The sequence below is a fragment of the Chelmon rostratus genome, chromosome 23 (genome assembly GCF_017976325.1).
Source record: "Chelmon rostratus isolate fCheRos1 chromosome 23, fCheRos1.pri, whole genome shotgun sequence".
Lineage (NCBI taxonomy): Eukaryota > Metazoa > Chordata > Actinopteri > Chaetodontiformes > Chaetodontidae > Chelmon > Chelmon rostratus.
This window is the reverse complement of record NC_055680.1, coordinates 1,814,379-1,835,469: the sequence shown is the minus strand read 5'-3', so window position 1 is coordinate 1,835,469 and position 21,091 is coordinate 1,814,379. Positions and strand designations below refer to the sequence as shown.

The following is a 21,091-nucleotide window of genomic DNA, read 5'->3' as shown; positions in this document are numbered from 1 at the left end:
AAGACCAAAAAAAGCAATCATTTCTCAATTGAGAACTTATGCCGCTTTATTAATTTGATTGTAGTGGTGTGGTGGTTGCAGATATACTTACTTTTAATCAGCAATTTTTTGACTCATTTATTGACTCATCATTGCAGCTATAAAAATTTTATGCAAATATTTATTTTTTCATATCCTTTGGAAAGAACTTTGGAAAAGTGCCCTACAAATACAGTTACTGTCGTCATCATTAATGAAGTTATGCGTGAGGAACTGTGCGTGTTTAGCCTCGTAATGATACTGTAAACCTGGAACTTGATGAAATTGCAGTGGAAAATAATCTAGTTTGCAGTAATGCTCACAGGATGACCCATAAATGACTGAATGACTGTTTCTGTTAGCATCTAGGGTTAGGGTTAGAGAGAGACATTCTTAAATGTTCTCATGCCAGTGACTCACAAATCGACACACGCGAGGACATACACCATCAACTGATTGTCAAATGGCAAAGATCTGAAGATCTAATTATTTAGTGTCTACACCATGGGAGAGTAAAACCTATGATATGATTATAGCAGTAAATCTTAATATGTTGTGTGACTGAGATCATTTCAGCAGAATTAAATTAGAGCTGAATATTCATCAGGTTGTTTGAGTCCCCCCTCAGCAGCCCTCTGGACCCAATTTTGAGAATCACTGATCTCTTCTACAGCATCTCTTCTGAGAATCTGACCCCCGAGCCAAACCTCCAGCAAGATGCAAACACCACGGGGGATTTCGAAGATATGATCTCAATGTTAAAAAAACATTAGAGGAGGATTTATGGATAGTGCACAGGCACGCAACAGATGTGTTTTTCTGAAACTCAAGACCAGACAGGATGGTGATAGGAATTCATTCAAAATGTCTTAAGCACAGTTGGAGATGCCTACAAGGTCGCATTGTTGGTTGATCTGATAAACATCTGGACAGAGAAAACGATGTGAAAGTACATGTCATTTCTGAAATGCATCTGCTGCTGTCAGGTTTACTGATGAGCCCTGTGCAGATGGATGACTCAGTCCAAGGACCATGACCTGTATTCATTTTCCCTGAAAAGGGTATTGATCTAGCATACGGTCATATCATGTTCATTATCAGTTGACCCACACAGGAAAATAACCACAAATGACACGAATGACACAATGTGGTAACACTTTGAAGAACTTTGGTCCGCAGTAAGACAATATTGACAACCACCTGCACAGGCATTTGATGCAGATCTTTGTGGTTTCCAAAGAACGATTCCTTTAGAAATCCACAGCCTGAACTGAAGGATTCAGTAAGCTGGAAACAAGCGAGTGTATGGGGAGGTGAAAAGATCATCATAAAGAGGGCCAAGATGTGAATCAACCAGTGGGGATAATGGAGCACAGCTTCTGTCAGGATCCATGGTGCTATGCTCAGCTGCAAAGCGATGGAAGTAGATGTGTGAAGAATGAAAAAAGCAACTGAGAGGAAATCCCACTTTCTCACTGCGGCACACCTGGCGTGAACGCCGCGTGACCTGGGTGTGCTTGTCAGATGGTCAGTTTACAAAGCCTGACCAAATTCTGCCAGTGGAAGGGGGGGTTCAGACAACGCTGGTGGGTGTGCTGACCAGAACAGCCCTGCATAGCAACAATGCAAGGGGCTACCTTGGTATGGTTGTGTTGCTTCAGGTACCACTGAGACAAAGAAATACAATCCAGGAACCCTAACCCTGTGAGATCATTGGTTTGTTCATGTTATAAAGTAATCAGCCCAGGTGAGCCAGGTTGAACGTTTTTGCTGGACGACCCTGTGTGTTACTGTTGGACCCCTGTTGTGTCAATGAAGTGGCCTCTTTCAAATGAATGAGCGGGTTGTGTTTTAGCTAGCTGGGCTAAAGTCGGTCTGAACGCAGCCGTAGCAGATCCAACAAAGCACTTCACTCGAGGCAGCTAACAAGACGTTTTATTGGAGCAGCATCTCAATCCCACGGAGGTCTTTGTCAGCCTTTGTCAAAGTTTTTCTTTGTTTCTCGACACAGCACCCTGTGAACTACTGTGACTGCCAGCTTTTCTCTGGTGCCACCCTCACTTCAAACTGCCACCTTTGCACATGGGTTTAATGACAGCATTTCTGTGAAGTTTGCTGGATATTCATCATCCCAAAGGAATTCATCTCAGATAGATCTCCACAGATCTTTCCTTCGTACATCTGTCAGAGCAAAACCACAGAAATACCAACATTAAAATACAGATTATCATACAATTTGCTGAGCATATTCATCCTCCAAAAGGGATAGACCATGTAAACTTGAGGTTGATCGATTATTGGCCTGGCCGATTATTGCCTACGTTCACACGGCAAGTCTTAGCAAAATGTTAAATTCGATCCATCTTTTTTGCCTGCAGTCTGAACATCAAGCATTTGTTGATGTGTTGATGTGCTACTTTGGCTTTGATATAGCCGGCTGTTTCTGTCCCAAGTCACCACTCTGCGGTCTTGCTCAACTTCCTGCCCACAACACATCTGATTGGTTACACGTCAACAATAATATCCTTTCAGCACTGAGGGCTAATGTGCCACAGACGGGCAAAGAGGAAGATATTCGAAGCCTGGATCTGCTCTGATGAGCGAGCGGAGATATATTTCAAAGAAAAGGCAGCAGGTATTGCTGAAGTTGCATAACCGTCGCCATCCTTCACAATGAAGTTGTGAAAAACCCACAATGTAATGATTTATTTCTATGATGACGAGACAAGACGCGACAGCTTTTCGAATCATAAAAACACTGTCTTTGCTCACCACCCTCGTCCGTTCCGAGTGAACTGTTGACCATCATCGGCTCAGAAAAAAACACATCAGTTGACCGCTGATGTGAACCCACTGCCGTTCCTCTAGCACCACCCTCAGGATAAAACCTTTTCATTTTTGGCCACCCTGCTGGTTAGCTCTGGGACTAGCAAAACGGTCCGTTTTTCGTTCCAGTGGAGAATGGACTAAAAGCTGCAGCCTGTAAGGCCGCTAGCAGAGCTTCAGACTTGAGCTGCAAAGCAAACGGTCAGTTTTATAATCTCAGAGTCATTCGTGCATCTGGCCACTGGGATCATGTGTTTGCTTCCAGATGGAGGTTTATTGTCGATGGTTTGCCAATTCATTGCTCAACAATAGTCATATGGGGAAGGAACCAGATGTACACTGGGGATGAGCAGTTCCAGCATTGCTTCACATCTCATTGTCAATCAGGCGGGAAAACAAACTGCACTCAGCACAGCTGTGTCTCCAGCACAAAGGGAAGCACTGGGGGTCAATTCCATTTAAATTCATTTGCTGCAGTATGTCCATGCAACACAAGTGCCTTCTGGACAGAAAATGTGTAATATTGACTACTACAGACTACTCAATAACAGTCAATGCTCTAGAATCAGACTGAAATATGACTAGAAAAATATCAAGAAACAGAACGGTGGTGAATAGTTAACGTGATAATCTGTGAAATCTTCCGTTTTCAAACCATTTAATTAGCATCTTTCGTGCCACTTCTATGCTGCTTTTGTATTTTGATCAGCTGTCACTCAAACAGTGTAGGCGGCACTGTGATGTCTCTTCCCTTTGATCCTCTGTTTGAGTTTGTTTTGGATGGTGACACACTTTGCTTTGTCTGATCTTCCTCTAAATAGACCTTTGTGATGGTGGACATTTTGATGTGTCAAACACAGGCGTAAGTAGCAGCATTAATTCCCTTTGTATGCCAGCAGTCCGTGGTGCTGCGACTGTAGTCACTGGGATGGTTTCCTGTCACACCTACAGTAAATGGAATAGAGCTTCCCCTGCAGTGACAGTCAGAAGTCAATGTCAAGTCAGCTCAAGATTAAAAATGTCTGCAATGACAAAGATCTCCACAGCTTTTCCTAGCTCAAAAAAAATAATTTAGGTGGTTCCTCAACAGTGACAAACACACCACATCTACCTAATCTCTCAGAGCTAATCTTGTAACTGTTGGATTCTGTTCTTTGTCATTGAAAACATGATATAATTTATAACAAAACAGGTTGTCAAGCTATACATTTTAATTTAAAAAACGGCACTTCATCTGTCACAAAAATAACATCTCAAGCAGATGGTGCTTAAAATGGACATTTAAATGCCAGAAAAATAGTTCATTGCACTATAGAAATGTGCTATAGTATTATAGTAGTAGTTTTGTCTTCACGTAGAGACTATTTTTCCAGAGGAGTCCAGAGGACTGATAGAGAGCTTCATCACACGGTGGAACAACAATCACCTGAAGCTCAGTATCAGCAGAACCAACAAGCTGTGCTGGACCACAATGCTTCAAACATGGATGCTGCTGCAGAGAAGCTACAAACTGTAAAACGTGGAGGCTTCACACACGTCTTCAACCTGCAATGTTTTGAGATTAGTCACCAATTCAGTATCTGAGCGAATGTGACACATGGTCACAATCTGCCTTCTGAGTTATCCTGTTCAATAATGGACAGAAAAGTGGTCAAAAAAAGTCAGTGTACCTTTGACCTTTGACCACCAAATTCTAAGCAGTTTATCTTCGTGTCCACGTGAATGTTTGTGCAAAATCTGAAGAAATCCCCTCCAGGCGTTCCTGAGATATTGAGTTGACAAAACTGGGACCGACGGATGAACAGAGGCGACATAGAAACATGATGCCTCCGGCCACAACTGGCGATAGTAAAACAGTTCTCTATAAACTGCATCGGTAATTAATTCAAGCTGATGCGGTTATGCTGTTCTGTGACTAAATGATTAGTTGCGTCACAAATCATTGCCGTTGTATACGGGTGTGCTGAATTTGAATTTTCTTCACGTGCGAGTGAGGGTTCCTGTTGGTACAGATGAGCTACCTACCCCTGCTGCAAAAATCAGCTCTGATGGCTTTAGTACAACATAAGAGACGCTGTAGGTCTTATTATTGCCACTGCAGTCATGGTTAGGGCTTAAAAGTATCACCAAAAATTGGGCCTCCCTCCCCTCACCCCGGGTCGTTAATATGACTCAGAATGTCCTTTAGCGAAGATGCACAGCTCAGTAATGTATAAAAACATGAAACACACCTTAAGCATGCATTTCAAATGCATCGAATTTACATTGCATGTGAATTAATATCTAATAAACCCACTACTATAATTTGCCTTTTATTGCAGCCGTGCAGCTGCACAAGTATTCATAATGGGATCGTAATAAAATTTTGACATTTCCTCAAGCAATATGAATTTAGATTTGTATAACACAATCTGGTGCTTTGAAGTGCTGCAGACTTTTTCTTTTTTTTTTCTAGCAATGTTATTCCTCCCGCTGAAAATTTTCCAGTGCTCTTCTGCCCCCACACAGCCTACATTATTGTGCTGCAACATTTCAAATGAAGACTGACAGCCTGGATTAGCGTGGAGAAATGACGGTTTCAATTTTGTTTGGTTTGTAGAATGCCATGGTTGAGACAATATCTGGATTTAGGAGTGAAAAAACAGAAACAAACACACATTTCAACAGTAAACAGACAAACACATCCTACTGCTTTCACACTCCTGACCCTGCAGCCTGACCTTGGATGATAGCGAGAGAGAGGAAGAGAGGCGCAGCAGACAGTGTTCTAAGCTCATTGTTGACTCTTCCATGTCCCTGCTGTTGTCCTCACCTACACATACCCCGCGACGCTTCATGCACTGCTGCAGTGCACCGCTGCTGGCTCCAGGGAATGACCAGCCTGGGCAAGGTTCCACATTAACCGTGTCCCCTGTAGGTGGCCCCCTGTGGCCACGGAGTTTCATCAGGTCTCTCCTGAGAATGAGATTACCATACTGCCAGGCTTCGCCAACGCAGTGCTGCAGTTCCACAAACATCCCACTTCATTTGCTTCTTTGAGTTCAACATTCAAAAAAAAAAACTTGCATATACTTCTACAGAATTCTTTACATTAGGATTCAGCATTGCTCCACTAAAACTGTGTTCCTGGCTGTGTGGACAGGGATTTGAAACCTCATTTGACTGTCATATTGGAAAATAAAATGGTAATGCCTTACTTTATGGGTCCATAGTTTCCAAATAATTTCTAGAAATTTCCTGGAAAGAACCATTTAATCTGGTACTAATTATAAGGAAAATGTAAGACGGAATTATTATAGTTAGGTTATGCGAGTAGATTTTCAGAATTTCCTTGGAAGAACTCCATATAATTAACATTTTAAATATAATTACACAGATTGAGGTGGGAGTTGGGGTGGAGGGGGGCTATCTTGGCTACAGCCCCGATCTCATGTGATGTTGCCGCATGTTTTCGCTGAGGCTTCACCACGAGGAAGGAATACATTGCAGAGAAAAAATGTTTCGGCCATGGTTGAAGCCTGAAGTGCTTAACAACTAAACATACAAAGACATCAGCACACAGAACCAATTTAGATATATACATCTCTCTGAGCTGCAACCTAAACCATGTACACAGCAGCAGGAAGGTGGGCTTGGCAGGAATACAGATAGCAGCTTATTGCTGACTTCGCTCAATACACACAAAGCAGAAAAGCAGGGGAGCGTACAAATGCCAGATGTACACAAAGGAAGGAGGGAGAAAAAGCGAACGCAGCAACACTGAACAGACTGTAACGCACTTCCTTCCTGTCAGCGGCAGTCCAGGACAGCGTGATGAGCAGCATTCACAACAAGCAAACATGTCCAAGGATTGATATTAGCCTGCTTTTTTTCCCCAAAACTGCTTTTCACATAGAATTTGTTCACAAAAACAGGCAACTGTCACTCTGTAGCCTTGATACCTTAAAAGGCTGACACCTCGATAACCTCTCATAAACTCGTTTTCTCTCACCTCTGCTCCCACCTCGCTAACATTGGGTCGGTGCTCGAGGCAGCAGTGACCATCAATCAGCTCGGGTCCAAAGGGCCAGGAACCGTGGGACAGCAGCCCAGAATTACTGCAGCACCCTAGAGACATTTGTGACCTCTGTTTCTCCACCACTGTAACTCCGTCACACTAGTTTCACTACAACATAGCTGAGACGCCGCTGTGTTCTGTCTGTTTGTTGTTTGGGCTGCAAACTCTTTCACTTCTGCCGATCATTTTCTTCACAAAGTGCCTTGATTAAAAAGCATGACGTTAATACACTAGATTTGTACAGAAAAAAGGGTCCACGAGTTTTCCATATTTCATATTTGCTGGTTGCCAATAAGAGTGCAGGGGAGAGCTCCTTTACAGATCCTCACATGGTCTTCAAAGGCCTTGATGTGGAGGGTGAGGCCTAGACTTTTTGTAGTGCCTCTCCAGCTGATGAACCATGGCTTTCACGGTGGGGATTTGGGTGGGGCAGGATGGGAGAAGGAAACAGTCCGGGTGTTGAGAAGGAGAAAAGTGTCAAGGCTGAGGGACTGGGCTGCACTGTAGTGGTCTACCTGACCTTCCACTGTGGTAATAGGGGTATCAGGGGTAATATGGGCTGTTGCCTTCACTGTCTCAATGTTTCTGAATGTGATTGTATGTTCTGGGGTACGGGTAAAGGAAAGTGGATGGCATTATGGATTGATACGACATATTGCAGATGGGAAGAAACTGAACATGTGGAGCACACCAAGTCCAGTGTATGACCTTTAGCATGGGCGGGACCTCAAACATGCTGGATGATGTTTAAACAGTGCAGCAGTGACATGAATTCAGCAGTTGCTGGAGCCTCAGCTGTGGCTCAGGAGGTGGAGCTGGTTGTCTGATAGGGTTGCCCACTTATCATAAATACCCAGTTCTCCTCACCAGCCTGTGAATACGTCCAGACCACTTGGATCTCCTGGTGTTTCGTTCTTTGCTCGTGTATTTTTTATTACTGTGCTCCCCTCGTGCCTCAGGATCATCTCCATCCTGTGTCCACCACCTGTCCTCCTGCTGACTCAGATCACCTGCCTGGCCGCTCCTTCCAGGATCTGCTCAGAGTGTCTTCCCAGTGAACAATTTCCCTTTTGTTACACTAAACCCCTTTTTAATCACGTCCATCTGGAGTCCAGCTTTTCACTCGGCCTTTAACAGTAACCATTTCAAAAACATGCAAAGCACCTAAATGAGTGCTTATCGTATCAGAGAGGGGGTGCTCAGGCTGTGGTGCACACATTTCTGAACTTACATGAACTCTTTTCTCAACTTTTTCATACAGTAATGTGGCTCATCAACTTCACTTCACAGCCACCTATTGTGAATTAATGTCTTAAATTGCATTTCATTCTGGAAGAGGCAAAATTCCACTTAGGCTTAACAGCAAAGTGCACTGTGATGAATTGGGACCAAAATCATAAATATTCCAAATGCATTTCTTTTGCCAGCAGAAATAAATACAGGTTAATAATCCAAACACACTGAAAGTGCACACTGTGTCAAGCAAATGTTTGCTGAAATAAATATCAAACATGTAAGCGTGCACAAAAACTCCTGAATCTCTCTCCTCTCCTTTGCCCCTGCCCTTTAAGTGGCCTTGGGTACCTTTGAACACTGAATGCAGCGTCATTCAACAGCTCAAAGCGCTGCTTCCCTTACAAACGCTTCAAGGGGAGAAATGCCTGGCCATACTGCAAATGAAGAAAAATGTTCTCTGAGGCAGCCATGGAAAACCCATCAATAATAAGCATTCAGTTTTGCTTTATGAAACGATCCACAGAAAACATGGCATGGCTGGGCAGTCCAGAACCTTTCCGGTCGGCTGCGCTTCAGTGTTCGCACACATTCAGTTTGTCAGTGTCAATACAGGGTTGTATCAATATAGAGTTGGGTGCAGGCCAGAGAAACACAATAAAAATAAGGCTAATTGATTGGTGACATCACAGCCATGGACTGATCAATACTAACAAAGAGTTCTAATGGAAGACTTTAGCCTTAATTGATTCAAAGGAAACAATGTCTCAATTTAATTGAATCTGCATCGATGGGAAGCTTTTTAAAATCATATCAGGTGAATCTTAGTGGGCATCATCAGTGCGGCTGTGTGATGTGCATGTAAAAGCTTCTCCACATTAAGGCTACTACAGACACCCCCCTTCACCTGGCATCTGCACCAGGCATGGGTCCATGTGTGCACCCCCTTATCTTGCCAGGGTGAATGTAATTGCCATCTCCCGCACGCTCGTGAGGTGAGAGATAATCTAATCACTAGGGAGACAGAAAGTATGCAGATGTGGCTTCGGTGGGAAGATGCTGCAGAGCTCTGAGAGGACTGGGAGATAAAGAAAAAAAAAACGAGGCGGAGGAGGACAGAGGCCACGGAGAATCTTTGAACTCCCCTGACAAATAATTGAAGGACATAAGACAGAGTACAAAGCTACAACAACAAACGGCGACATACGAAACCTTGACATTGGGCTGCTGCCTCTGTGTATGAAAAAATGAAAGAAAGTGAATGCTACCCTAACAGATGTCCACTTAATGACTCTGTCACACCTTTTTTGATCGTTATCTTTCTGGACGTGCAATTAGCGAGATCAAGCCCAACTGGAGGGGCCGGGTTCATTCCCCCACGTCGCCATATGTGTCAAAGTATCCTTGAGCAATGACACCTACACGTCGGATGTACTCCAAAACGGGTGCAGCCTTGGACAGCAGGAGTGGAGTTTGTGTCGACATGTTCACACAAGCAGTTAACAGTCAGCGTCGTGCTAAAATTTCGGGATGCGTGTGAACTAAAAATAACGATGTGTGGACAAAGGATGAGATCAAAATTTTCAACCTCCAGACCCTCATGACTATTTGAATAAAGAAAGTACCATTTGCACTTTATCAGACTGAAAATCTCACTGTACTAACAAATGTAATGGAATGTGTTGTTGTGGGAGTGCTGTTTCAGACGATGATCCAGGAAGTGTTAGTTTGAACAATTGGGTGTCTACTAGAAAATGTTTACATGCTTTCATGAAAAAAAAAAAATATTACTTTCCTAATGCTGTACATTGCTGCAGTACTTCTATTTGTCCTTGTCTGATGCACGCTCCTGTCCCTTCAAGGGCCCCCTCCCAAAAAACCCAGTCTGCTTTGATTGGTCAGCTTCCGCAGGGATGAGCAGGCACCACCCACCAACTTTCACATCAGCTCCACCACTGTTTTTACAACCAGGGAATCGCTGTAACCAGGTTTAGCTGCACTTCTATTGTGTGTATATCACATCAGTAACAGCAACTTAACCAAAAACTTCACAGCCGTACATGTTCGAGCGGGAATCTGACCTGAACAATAACTAACTATAAAGACTGCAGGTTTCCCTGACGTTTTCCTCAGGAAAATTTTTGTCTCTGTCACATCTTCTTAGCTTAGTATTTATGCACGAACTCTCTAAACTGTAACCACAAAAAGAACACTAAAATCTGCAATGAGATGCCATATTACATTACAGCAATAACCTCTATTAGACATGGCAAACAGGCTGTCTTATGTGCTGCAGAACAGAAACCTGCTTAACTGAGTCAGGCCAGTTTAAATGCAACACGTTTTAACATCTGCACTGTTACCTTTAACTGTTTCCTGTATTTTAAGAAAAATGAAAAGAATGTTTCACAGAGTGACTGGGATCTTTTCACTCGATACGTTTTTACTCGCCAGCATATCATTACCATGTTTCTGCTTTGACATGTCTGTCAAAGCTGCAGATTATGATACCCTTTCAAAATACTGTAGAGAATATTGTATATTTTATACTGTGATCAGTCGACACTGTAATAAAGTTTGACTGTGAAACGGAGAAATGTCTTGTGTTGCTTACAGAGCTTCTATCTGCTATCTGTAGTAAAGCTTTTCCAGAAAACCTTTGTGAAAGTGCATGACGTCTTTCTGTAATCCCACATGATCCTTACCATTACATTTAAAAACAACCAAAGCCTTCAGTTAAAATAACACACTTTATTCATAGTCGATGGAATGGAAGTATGAATTAGGTATATACAAAGCAAGTAGCAAAGCCATAACTTTTATGTAAGCTGTCCAGATCATGTGCTACATCGAGTTAAGGTCTTTATGTATACCTGGGGGTGGGCAGACTTCCTATAATGAGCCATTTCAATTTTTCCTTGAGAGCCATACTAAATTAATGAACACACATATCACACTAACTTCTGCAACTGATGGGACTGCTTCTCTTTGGCGAGGCAGCTGATAGATAGCAGTGATGACGATTTGCAGCTGGTTTTCCAGGTTTGGGTCAGTCAGTCTTGAGAGGAACCAGATCTTTGCAGTCAGTTTAGAGAACAACAACAAAAAACTGCTCTCAGTAGTGGGTCGTTGCGTTGCAGCTGAATGGTTCTGTGTCAGACACATCAGCTGTTTAGCATGTGTGCTAAACAGCTGATGTGTGCTGCCGGATGCTGCTGGCTGCTGTGTTATCTTCAGGTCATCGCCTGACTGAGGCAACAGCTGCTCTGCTATAACTTTGTCCTCTTATGGTTCCTCATGCTGGGAGAAGTCCAGCAACACCTCATCCAACACAGCTTCATCACCTCACTCAGACAACCTGTAAAACATGGCAGATTCAGTGCTACTTACATTAAAATGCCATGGTTTATCAGGACCCAACATTCTTGGATAAATCTGGTCTTGAATGAAGGAGAAGCATGGAGGTGTGTGTTGACCACACTCCAGAGGAAACCCGAATGGCAGAACAAAATGTGTGAAGAGACCTGCTCATTGTATTTGTGTAATTCCTGAATCTAGTGTGTATTTAATTTGTCGGCGATGTGAGCAGCGTTGCTGACGTTTAAAAAACGTTCTTCTCTAATTGGCCTTCTATACGGATCACTTCCAGATCTGATGTAGCCTGATAAAAGTGTTTTGACATTTGGAAGGGTTTTTAATGTTCATTTTAGTATTTATAGTGATTCCAGTAGGCATGATCTATTCTCATGCGAGTTATTTTGAGCAGTGAAAACACGTTACCTTCTCTTTTTTTACACTGTCACGTTTTCTGTTTTTCTATTCTCAGTAATTGCGCCTGCAATGCTCTTTATGTAGAACCACAGGATTATACTATGGAGGGCCTCAGTGGTGAGGGCTCAGCTCCTCCACATCACTGAAGACTGTCCTAGAGACTGCCACTGAGCCTCGAATAGCATTACAGTGAACAGTACATTACACTGGCAAATGACACATACACACACTTATTGGGATTTCTGCGTAACTCACAACATGTCTGTCAACTCTGTCAAAGCTCCGACAGAGTCTGCAGGGTCATAGGTAGCAACCAGCCTTCCTCCTCCTCCTCAAGGTCCAGTTGAGGGGGGGCTCTTTATTGGTGTGGATGTTGGAAAGGCCTGAGGAGCTGCATGGGAAACAGTTGATGTGCCAAAAAACAGTTTTTACAGGACACAGCAGTCTGGACAGCTGTAGCAGGAAAGCAATATGACACAAACACAAACACATAGCAATTTTACATTACAGTACAACCACTAAATGCAGGTAACTGTTAAACTTATTACTGATTGAATGATAACAAAAAGGAAATTTAGAAAAGAATGGATTGCACAGAACATTTGACTTCATGTAATTTTTAAGTGAAGTTATTTAAATGTAACTTGCTGTTGTGTGAGACTCGCTGTTGTTTGTAATGCAATAAATGCAACGTAACACAAGAGGGGAGACCTGGGGCTGTTGACAGTAATCCTATATGGATTTCACACTGGAGCTGCAACGGAGACGCGGTCACTAATGGCGAGTTAGTGGCTTGGTGCTAATCAAAGTTATACAATATTGCCAAGCAAAGTCATTTATTTTTCATGTGTACCAGGGGGTATGTCAGTCAAAGATATTCGCATACAGCAGCAGCAGACACACATAGTGAGGAGCAGAAGGGCTTTCATGTGAGTTTATGAGAAATCCAGGTGAGCTAATGGCAGTGTTTCATTTCATAGTTCCACAAAATGTGGAAAAATCCAACCTGCTTCTCAGCAGCTTCAAACGAGGCTGAACGTTCACACAGTATCTCTAGACTGTCCCTCAATACTAAATACTTCCAGTGTGTGGGCCTACAATAGATGCTAGCCAGATTAGCTGCACAATAATTGCTAATATGTGAAATGAATAGCAATGTAAAAACTGTAAAACTTACAGCTTCAAAGTTTGAAGTCGGTCTTGATCCATCCTTTAGCTTCATTAGTCCTCGTTGAGAAAGCAGTCCAGAGTAAAACGGTTTGCGTACACGTATCAGAGTTTTCTTCCTGTTGAGGGACATCTCCATCAAAAATGAAGTTAATCCACACAGCCCTCCTGTCCTCTGAGGCTGTGGGTTAATGTAATGCTTTGTGCTGGTCTGTGCACTCAGCAGCACAGCAGCTTCGCTCGTAGCTTTGACATAATGCTGGCTGATGCCAAGCCAGCTCACAAAGAAACTGACCAGGGTGCCTGATTTCACTTTCTGTGGGTCGGTTGAGTCTCCTGATACCAAAATGTAAGAGGGTTGGGATGATATTGGCCGATTGATCAGCTATTGGCTTTTCCTGCTCCAAACTACTGTTAATATATAATACAAGTCCCCTAATGGCTGTCCTCTCATATTAATGCACGGTGCTCATTTTGGATCGTCTAACAGTGTCTGAAACACTTCACACACCTCACACCTTTCCAGAGTCAGAATTGGCGGGAGCGAGGTTTGAAAGCAGGCAGCCTCTCTCTCAAGCTCTCTTTTTCGTTCTTCGCACAACTACTTTATTCACTTTTCATGCAAACACTTGAGTGCAACCATGAATGCCTTTAAGTGCAGACTGTCTGAAAGTGAGCACCATTATCCACATCTGCACAGTGTCAAAACTGCAAGGGCACAAAAGACAGTGGTAGGAGGGAGATGAGGAGGGCGGGGGGATGCAGCCTCTGTGCTGGCAGGCTGTCTGCCTCACCTTTGAGTGTGGCTGTTCAGAGCAAGGACAAACACTGAAGATATGATCGGCTGACTGGTCGTACAGACTTGGGCTGGGTCGGTTTCGCCTGTGTGGAGGAACAAGCTTAAAGCAGACTGACTTTATGCAAACCTACAAAACCGTCATTAGTTTTCTCATTGAGACATTCTGGTACATTAAAAGTAGCCAATATCAGGAACCAACTAGTACAGCATTAGTAATAAACAAAAAATAACGTGATTAACCTCCTTGGGTCAACAATGTTGTATATAATAGTGAAATTTTCCATCCCATTGCTCTTGCCACTGTCCACATACTCCTTACACTAGGAAACACATCGAACAGGCCTGTCAGTGTCACAGCCAACCATTTTTGCTGTTTGTTTTTTTAGAAAGGTTAAAATATGGGAGGTTTACAGAAAAATTTAAAAGGGAGGGCAGCAGGAGAGAAGGGTAAATTACAGAAAAGCGGGAGGGTTGACAGGTCTGACGATACACTAGAAATCTCTGAATGCTGCTCGCTAGAGACTTGCCCAGAAGGAAGTATCCCTTTCAGAGGCTTTATAAGCCAGCCTTGAACTGCAGTGTCTTTTTAAATCCAGTATCCAACACTGAATGGATCTGTGACTATCTATCTATTATTCTGTGTTGAAGATTCAAGATTCAAGATTCAAGAGTCTTTATTGTCATTGCACATGTCAATGAAATTTTCGTTGCAACCCCCATGTTAGATGGTAAGAAAGATAAGACTAGAAAGAGTGAATAAAATTAAGATAACTACAATAAAATAAAATAAACCAACATGCAATAAAAAAAAAAAATATTCGTGAAGCAATTAAAAATATAACAGAATGAAAATATACTTAGGCAATAAAATATACTAAACAATAAACAATAAAATATGGAAGTGAAATGTGCAAACAGAATAAAATATACAAGCAGAATAAAATATAAAATATACACAGTGAAATGTACCGACAGAATAAAATATGCCAATGAAACTGAAATGTGCTGATATACTAAAATGTATATAATTATAGTATATGTGTGTACATAAAAGTCAAGTACACAGAAGGTGCAGGTGGAGGTAGAGGTGTAGGTGTAAAGTGCGGTGTGCAGTGGTTCACAGTTCTCACAGTCTCTCACTGCAGTGAGGGGCTGCTGGGGGTGATAGCTCTAACAGCTCTGGGGAAGAAGCTGTCCCTCAGTCTGTTAGTGGTGGTGCGGATGTTCCTGTACCGCTTTCCTGATGGAAGCGGTACAAACAGTCTGTGGCCCGGGTGGCTGGGGTCCGTGGCGATGGATCTCGCCCTCTTTCTGACCCGACCTTCATATATAGAGTCTAGGACAGGGAGGGGGCAGCCCACGATGCCCTGTGCAGCTTTAACCACCCGTGCCAGTTGTTTCCTCTCCTGTGCCGTGCAGCTGCCATACCACACTGTCACATTGAGGCAGAGGATGCTTTCAATTGTGGCCCTGTAGAAGTTAACGAGCAACCGAGAGGAGAGTCCAGCCCGTTTCAGCTTCCTGAGGAAGAAGAGCCTTTGTTGTGCCTTCTTCACCAGGCGGGAGGTGTTCATGGACCAGGAGAGGTCAGATGTGATGTGGAGGCCCAGGAACCTGATGTTGTCCACACGCTCCACCACTTCTCCGTCCATGAGGAGGGGGGCGTGATCCGTCTTCCTGGACCTCCTGAAGTCCACAATGACCTCCTTGGTCTTCCCTGTGTTCAGCACCAGGTTGTTGGCTGAACACCACTGGGTGAGCTGGCGTATCTCCTCTCTGTAGTGGGTCTCGTTGTTATCTGAGATGAGACCCACTACTGTAGTGTCGTCCGCAAACTTCACGACTGTGTTGGTGGGGTGGATGGCAGCACAGTCGTGAGTAAACAGGGTGAAGAGGGCTGGGCTGAGCACACAACCCTGTGGCGTGCCCGTGCTGAGGACCAGAGGGGATGATGTGATGTTCCCTATTCTCACCACCTGAGGCCTGTTGGTGAGAAAGTCTCTGATCCAGTGGCACAGAGACGCAGGCAGACCCACCATGTGTAGCTTCAGCGCCAGCTTGTCTGGGATGACGGTGTTAAAAGCTGAGCTAAAGTCTACAAATAGCATCCTGACGTAGGTGTTGGGCTGCTGCAGGTGGGTCAGGGCTGTGTGCAGGGTGATGGAGACAGCATCCTCTGTGGACCGATTCCCTCTGTAAGCAAACTGAAGGCTGTCTAGGTCCGAGGGGATGAAGTCTCTGATGTACCTGAGAATAATCCGCTCAAAGCACTTCATGATTACCGGGGTCAGTGCAACAGGCCGGTAGTCATTCAGGCAGGTGATGGATGTCTTCTTCGGTACCGGAATGATGGTGGAGGACTTGAGGCACTCAGGAACCGTGGACAGCTGCAGGGACAGGTTGAAAATGTCCAGGAACACTCCTGCTAGCTGGTCAGCGCATGTCCTCAAAGTCTTGCCTGACACCTTATCCGGTCCTGCAGCTCTGCGGGTGTTGATCCTCCTCAGGGTGGATGACACCTGGTGCTGCTGCAGGACGAGGGGCTGGTGCTGCTCCTCCAGCCGGGGTAGGTGTGTGACTTCTCTGCTGCCTGATGTGTCGAAGCGGGCAAAGAAGCTGTTCAAGGTGTCAGGCAGGGCGGGGTCGTGGCTGGTGAGCTGAGTGTTCGGCTTGTAGTCCGTTATGGTTCTGATGCCTCTCCACATGCTCTGTGGGTTGTTGTTCTTGAAGTGATCTTCAATTTTGTTTTTTGTACTGGAGCTTGGCCTGCTTGATTCCTTTCTTCAGCTCTGCTCGAGCCTTGCTATAAGCCAGCCTGTCTCCAGATCTGTAGGCAGTATCCCGGGCTTTCAGCAGGGACCGCACTGTGCTGTCCAGCCATGGTTTCTGGTTGGGAAACACTGTGATGGTCTTAACAGGGAGGACAGCATCAGTGCAGAACTGAACATAAGACAATACAGATGATGTGTACTCCTCAAGGTCTGCCTCTTCTCTGAACACAGTCCAGTCTGTCAGTTCGAAGCAGTCCTGAAGTGCAGAGGAGGCCTCCTCAGTCCATATCTGTACTGTCCTGGTGGTCGGCTTTGTTCTGCAGGCCAGAGGCTTGTAGGCAGGAATGAGTTTCACGGAGATGTGGTCTGACATGCCCAGGTGTGGAGCTGCTACAGCCTTGTAAGCAGCAGGGATGTTGCAGTAAACTTGATCCAAAATGTTACTGTCTCTGGTAGGAAACTTTATGTACTTATGAAATTTGGGAAACACCGCCTTCAGTTCAACGTGATTAAAGTCCCCCGCCACAATCACGGCCGCCTCCGGGTTGTCGTTCATCTGCCCGCTGATCAGGCAGTACAGCTCCTCTAATGCTAACTTAGCATTAGCCCGCGGTGGGATGTAAGCGGCCACAATAACAATAGACGAGAGTTCTCTAACCAGCTTGAACGGTCGGCATTTCACCGCCAGGTATTCCAAATCAGGAGAGCAGAACGTGCTGACGGTGCGTGTGGCTGTACACCAGGCATTGTGTACATACAGCGCCAAGCCTCCGCCTCTGCTCTTACCTGAAGCTGCAGTCCTGTCCGCCCGGAACAGAGAGCGCCCCGCTATCTCCACCGCTGCGTCCGGGATGTTGTCGTCCAGCCAGGTCTCTGTGACAACGGTAACACACAGCTGTCCATCCGGCGAGAGACTATCCTTAGACGGACCTCGTCGATTTTGTTGGTGAGAGACCTGGCGTTGGTGAGGAAGAGACTGGGGAGAGCCGGTCTGTGAGGGTTAGCTTGTAGCCTAGCACGCACGCCGGCTCTCTTGCCCCGCTTTTGTTTACGGTGCCTCCTCCGTCTCCTTGGCAGCAGTGGGGGGATGGTGGTGGGCTCTGGGGTCCGTAGCAGCTCCGGTGGAATAAAGTCCAGTTTAGGGCGTGTGTGAAGTCCGAACTGTACTCCAAAGTTCCACAGTTCAGACCTGCTGTACTGTGTCAGAGCTTCCAGAAGAGAAGTAAAAGTGGAAACGAGTAAAAACAAACAAACAAAAACGTAAACACGGGAGCTACGAGCCGCTGCGTCCGCACGCGCCGCCATCCTGCAAGTTATTGTTGCTGTCAGCATGGCTGTTAGCCATTTACTGCCAAGCTTGTTTCAATCATACTGAACCCTTAAACCTCTATCTCAGGGCAATCTTGTTGACCTTTGAGCTATGAGGAAAGAAAACTAAGCTTCAGTTACCTCACTTAACATCCAAAGTGCATGGACTCCAACGAGTTTTAAGACACACAAAAAATTGCAACCATATGGAGGCAGGGCAGACATTAAATATTGTCATCTTAAGAAGGAGAAGTCTTAGAAATGTGTCACCAACTATCTTAAATCCTCAAGCTTGCTTTCTCATTGCTTCATAATCCTGCTGATCTCTCCTGCACTGACAGCACCCCTCTTCATTCCCTCTAACGATGGCACCGGCCAGTCCAGCATCAGTATCCACTCGTTAGCATGCTGGTTAGCGCTAGGACTGCGGTATGCAGATGACTGCATGGCTCTGAATCATTCTGCGTGGTTATGTTTCTCAGCGGGGCTCCACTTTCTCATTATGGGAAGCATTAAGATTCACAAGAGGCAGTCGGACGCCTCCCACGATCACCGTCAATTACACGGTGCCAATCGGTGGAGCTGGCCCGAGCCTGTCAGCAAATCATCAACAGCGAGATGCGGATGAAATGACAAAGGCCTGGTGTGCAGCAATAGTGAGACACTTTCAGGTCTGTGCATCAACCTAAAGCAGTCATTTCACGTTCCTTCCTGAGTCAGGGCAGCGATAATAACATCAAATTAAATTGGGGGAAAAAACATTCATATCCAAATACTTCGACGCAAACCAGGGATTCATTAACTTTAGTGTGGCGCTAAAAGTCACAGCAGTTTTTTAGGAACTGGATCTTAATTCATTAGTTTCACTTCAGCTCACTTCTTTGATGGGTGCTGGGGACACAGTGAATCTGAAGTTAAAACAGGGTCTCATAATGAGGAACACAAACTGTCAGACAACCACAGAGGTTTAACATAAATCCCCAGTTTAACCAATTATGAGTTCCTAAAAACCGACTTGTTCCGAACCTCAATACTCAATACTACCAACCAAAATACACAAACTGTCAGAAAGATGGCATCAAATGCAATCTTGTTTACTTATTCTCTGATCAAATACTTCTAGATTAAAATCAAAATTTTATTTCTGATTTGGATTTTTTTTTTTCTCTTTGTGAGGTAGTTGACAGAGTTGCAACCAAGACGACTGTGAAATGATTCATGAATCGGGAAGGATAAGCTTGCTCTGTTCAGACAGGTCTCTGGACATCAGGGTGGAGTGCCACTGGTTTGCTTTCACCAGCCATGTTTTCCAATTATTTTTTTTAATTCAAACCAGCAATTTAATGTGTTTAAAGCTGTGGAAAATGTTTAATAGAAGCTTGCAAATAGTTGAGCAAGTTAGCAAAGCTGAATGGATAACCTTGACCAGGGGTGTCCACACTTTCTCAGCTTGTGAGCTACTTATAAAATGACCAAGTCAAAATGATCTACCTACTATAAAAATGCTAAACATGTATTTATTTATGAATATACTGAGAATTCTTTATATGCACAATATATGTTGGTATGGCTTGCATAACTGCATGAATCCATATTTCACAATACAACTCTCTACATCTGTTGTCATTGCCTTACTCTGATGACTTGCACTGAATGGAATCAGCCAGGGATGCATAGTCTGGACAGTAGCTGCTGATAGCCAGCCTCAAGCACTCTTCCACAATAACAGCAGGACAACAACTCAGAGTGGTCACAGTCGGGTTCTCCAGGTGTGCACGGAATAGCCATCTTTGAAGAGATCTGGCGCCAATAGAACCGGCAATCTTTGTTGCCGCGTCCATTATCTCTTTCACGTCGAGCATTTTTGCGCATAACGTTTGTGTATTATGCAGTGGTAACTGAGGTCGCAGTTTCTTTTTTGAAAATGACATAAGTCCACCTCCCACTCACAGTTTTTGACTTCTTACTTTGTCCAGCTCCAACACTCATTTTTATATCCTTTAAGAAATAAATTGGAGGTTATCTTGCCAGCTTGCTAGAGTTTTGCAGCACATGGCGCCGCTGTATGCATGCGCATGTTGGGTGACATATGTCAGAAAAGGTCAGATGTCAGACTGGCTGCCCCGTACGTCAATCAAGTGACAGTTTCATAGCGAGGACGGATGGTGGGCTGATGGCTAATGACTTGCGATCTACCCACACTACCTTTGCGATCGACAGGTAGATCGCGATCTATGTATTTGGCACCCCTGACCTACACAGACCAAAACATGAGCCAACATTAGCTTATTGCAGTTATAATCTGCATCTGTGTCTATGCCACACAGACACAGGTAAGAAACTGACGTTTAATTGTCTTCTGTAAAACGCCCTGCTCGATACATATAGTAGGTCACAATTCTTTAAAAAGCAAATTAAAGGGATCCCTTTCAACAGGTTGTATGTAACATATTCACATAATTAATGAATATCAACAGATACATTGTCATTGCACATCAAGATGTTGAGTTAGGTAAAGCAAGTCTGAAACAAATGTGTGTATTGAACAAACAAGTATTGCTTGTACGTTATTGTTTGTAGCATGCAACCTCTGCTCAGTTTCTCTTGCCATCAGTGCTGCTTTGTGTTTCCTAAAGCTTCCATTAGCAACGTTCATCAAACTGTTCGCTGGCCATCAGGCATGTCTGAGCTCTCCATGATGTCACATCACTGTCAGGGTGTACTACATTTTTATTCTTAAGAAAGAACACCATGCTATTCCAAGTAGACCATTTCCAGTTTTACAACTAAGCCCTCTATTGTAAATGTCCTGCTGTTAATCTTTATGGAATATGCTGTGCTAAGTTAAAACTGTTCTTTTGAGCAACTCCTTCCCTCCTCATCATTTTTCTAAAGGGCACATAGTCTTTAATGTGCTTGTCCTCCCACCTGTGTGTGCATGTGTATATAAAGCGAGGTACGTGTGTGTGTGAAGTGTGTGGATACAGACCAGTGAGGAGGGCATCCGGACTGAAAATGAGGGCAGTAAAAAGCGTCCATATCTATAATCACACCACAGAGTCAAGCGTCCCCTCAGGATACAAGTAGAGAACCAAAGGAGCAGACGTCCTCATTCATCCATCCCCCCCCCCCCCCAAAAAA

General features: G+C 44.2%; 1 protein-coding gene across 1 annotated transcript in view; it reads right to left on the bottom strand.

Moving 5' to 3' along the window:
- adam19a (ADAM metallopeptidase domain 19a) overlaps nt 1-21,091 on the bottom strand; it is a 177,383-nt gene that overhangs the window by 128,574 nt on the left and 27,718 nt on the right. The window lies entirely within an intron of this gene.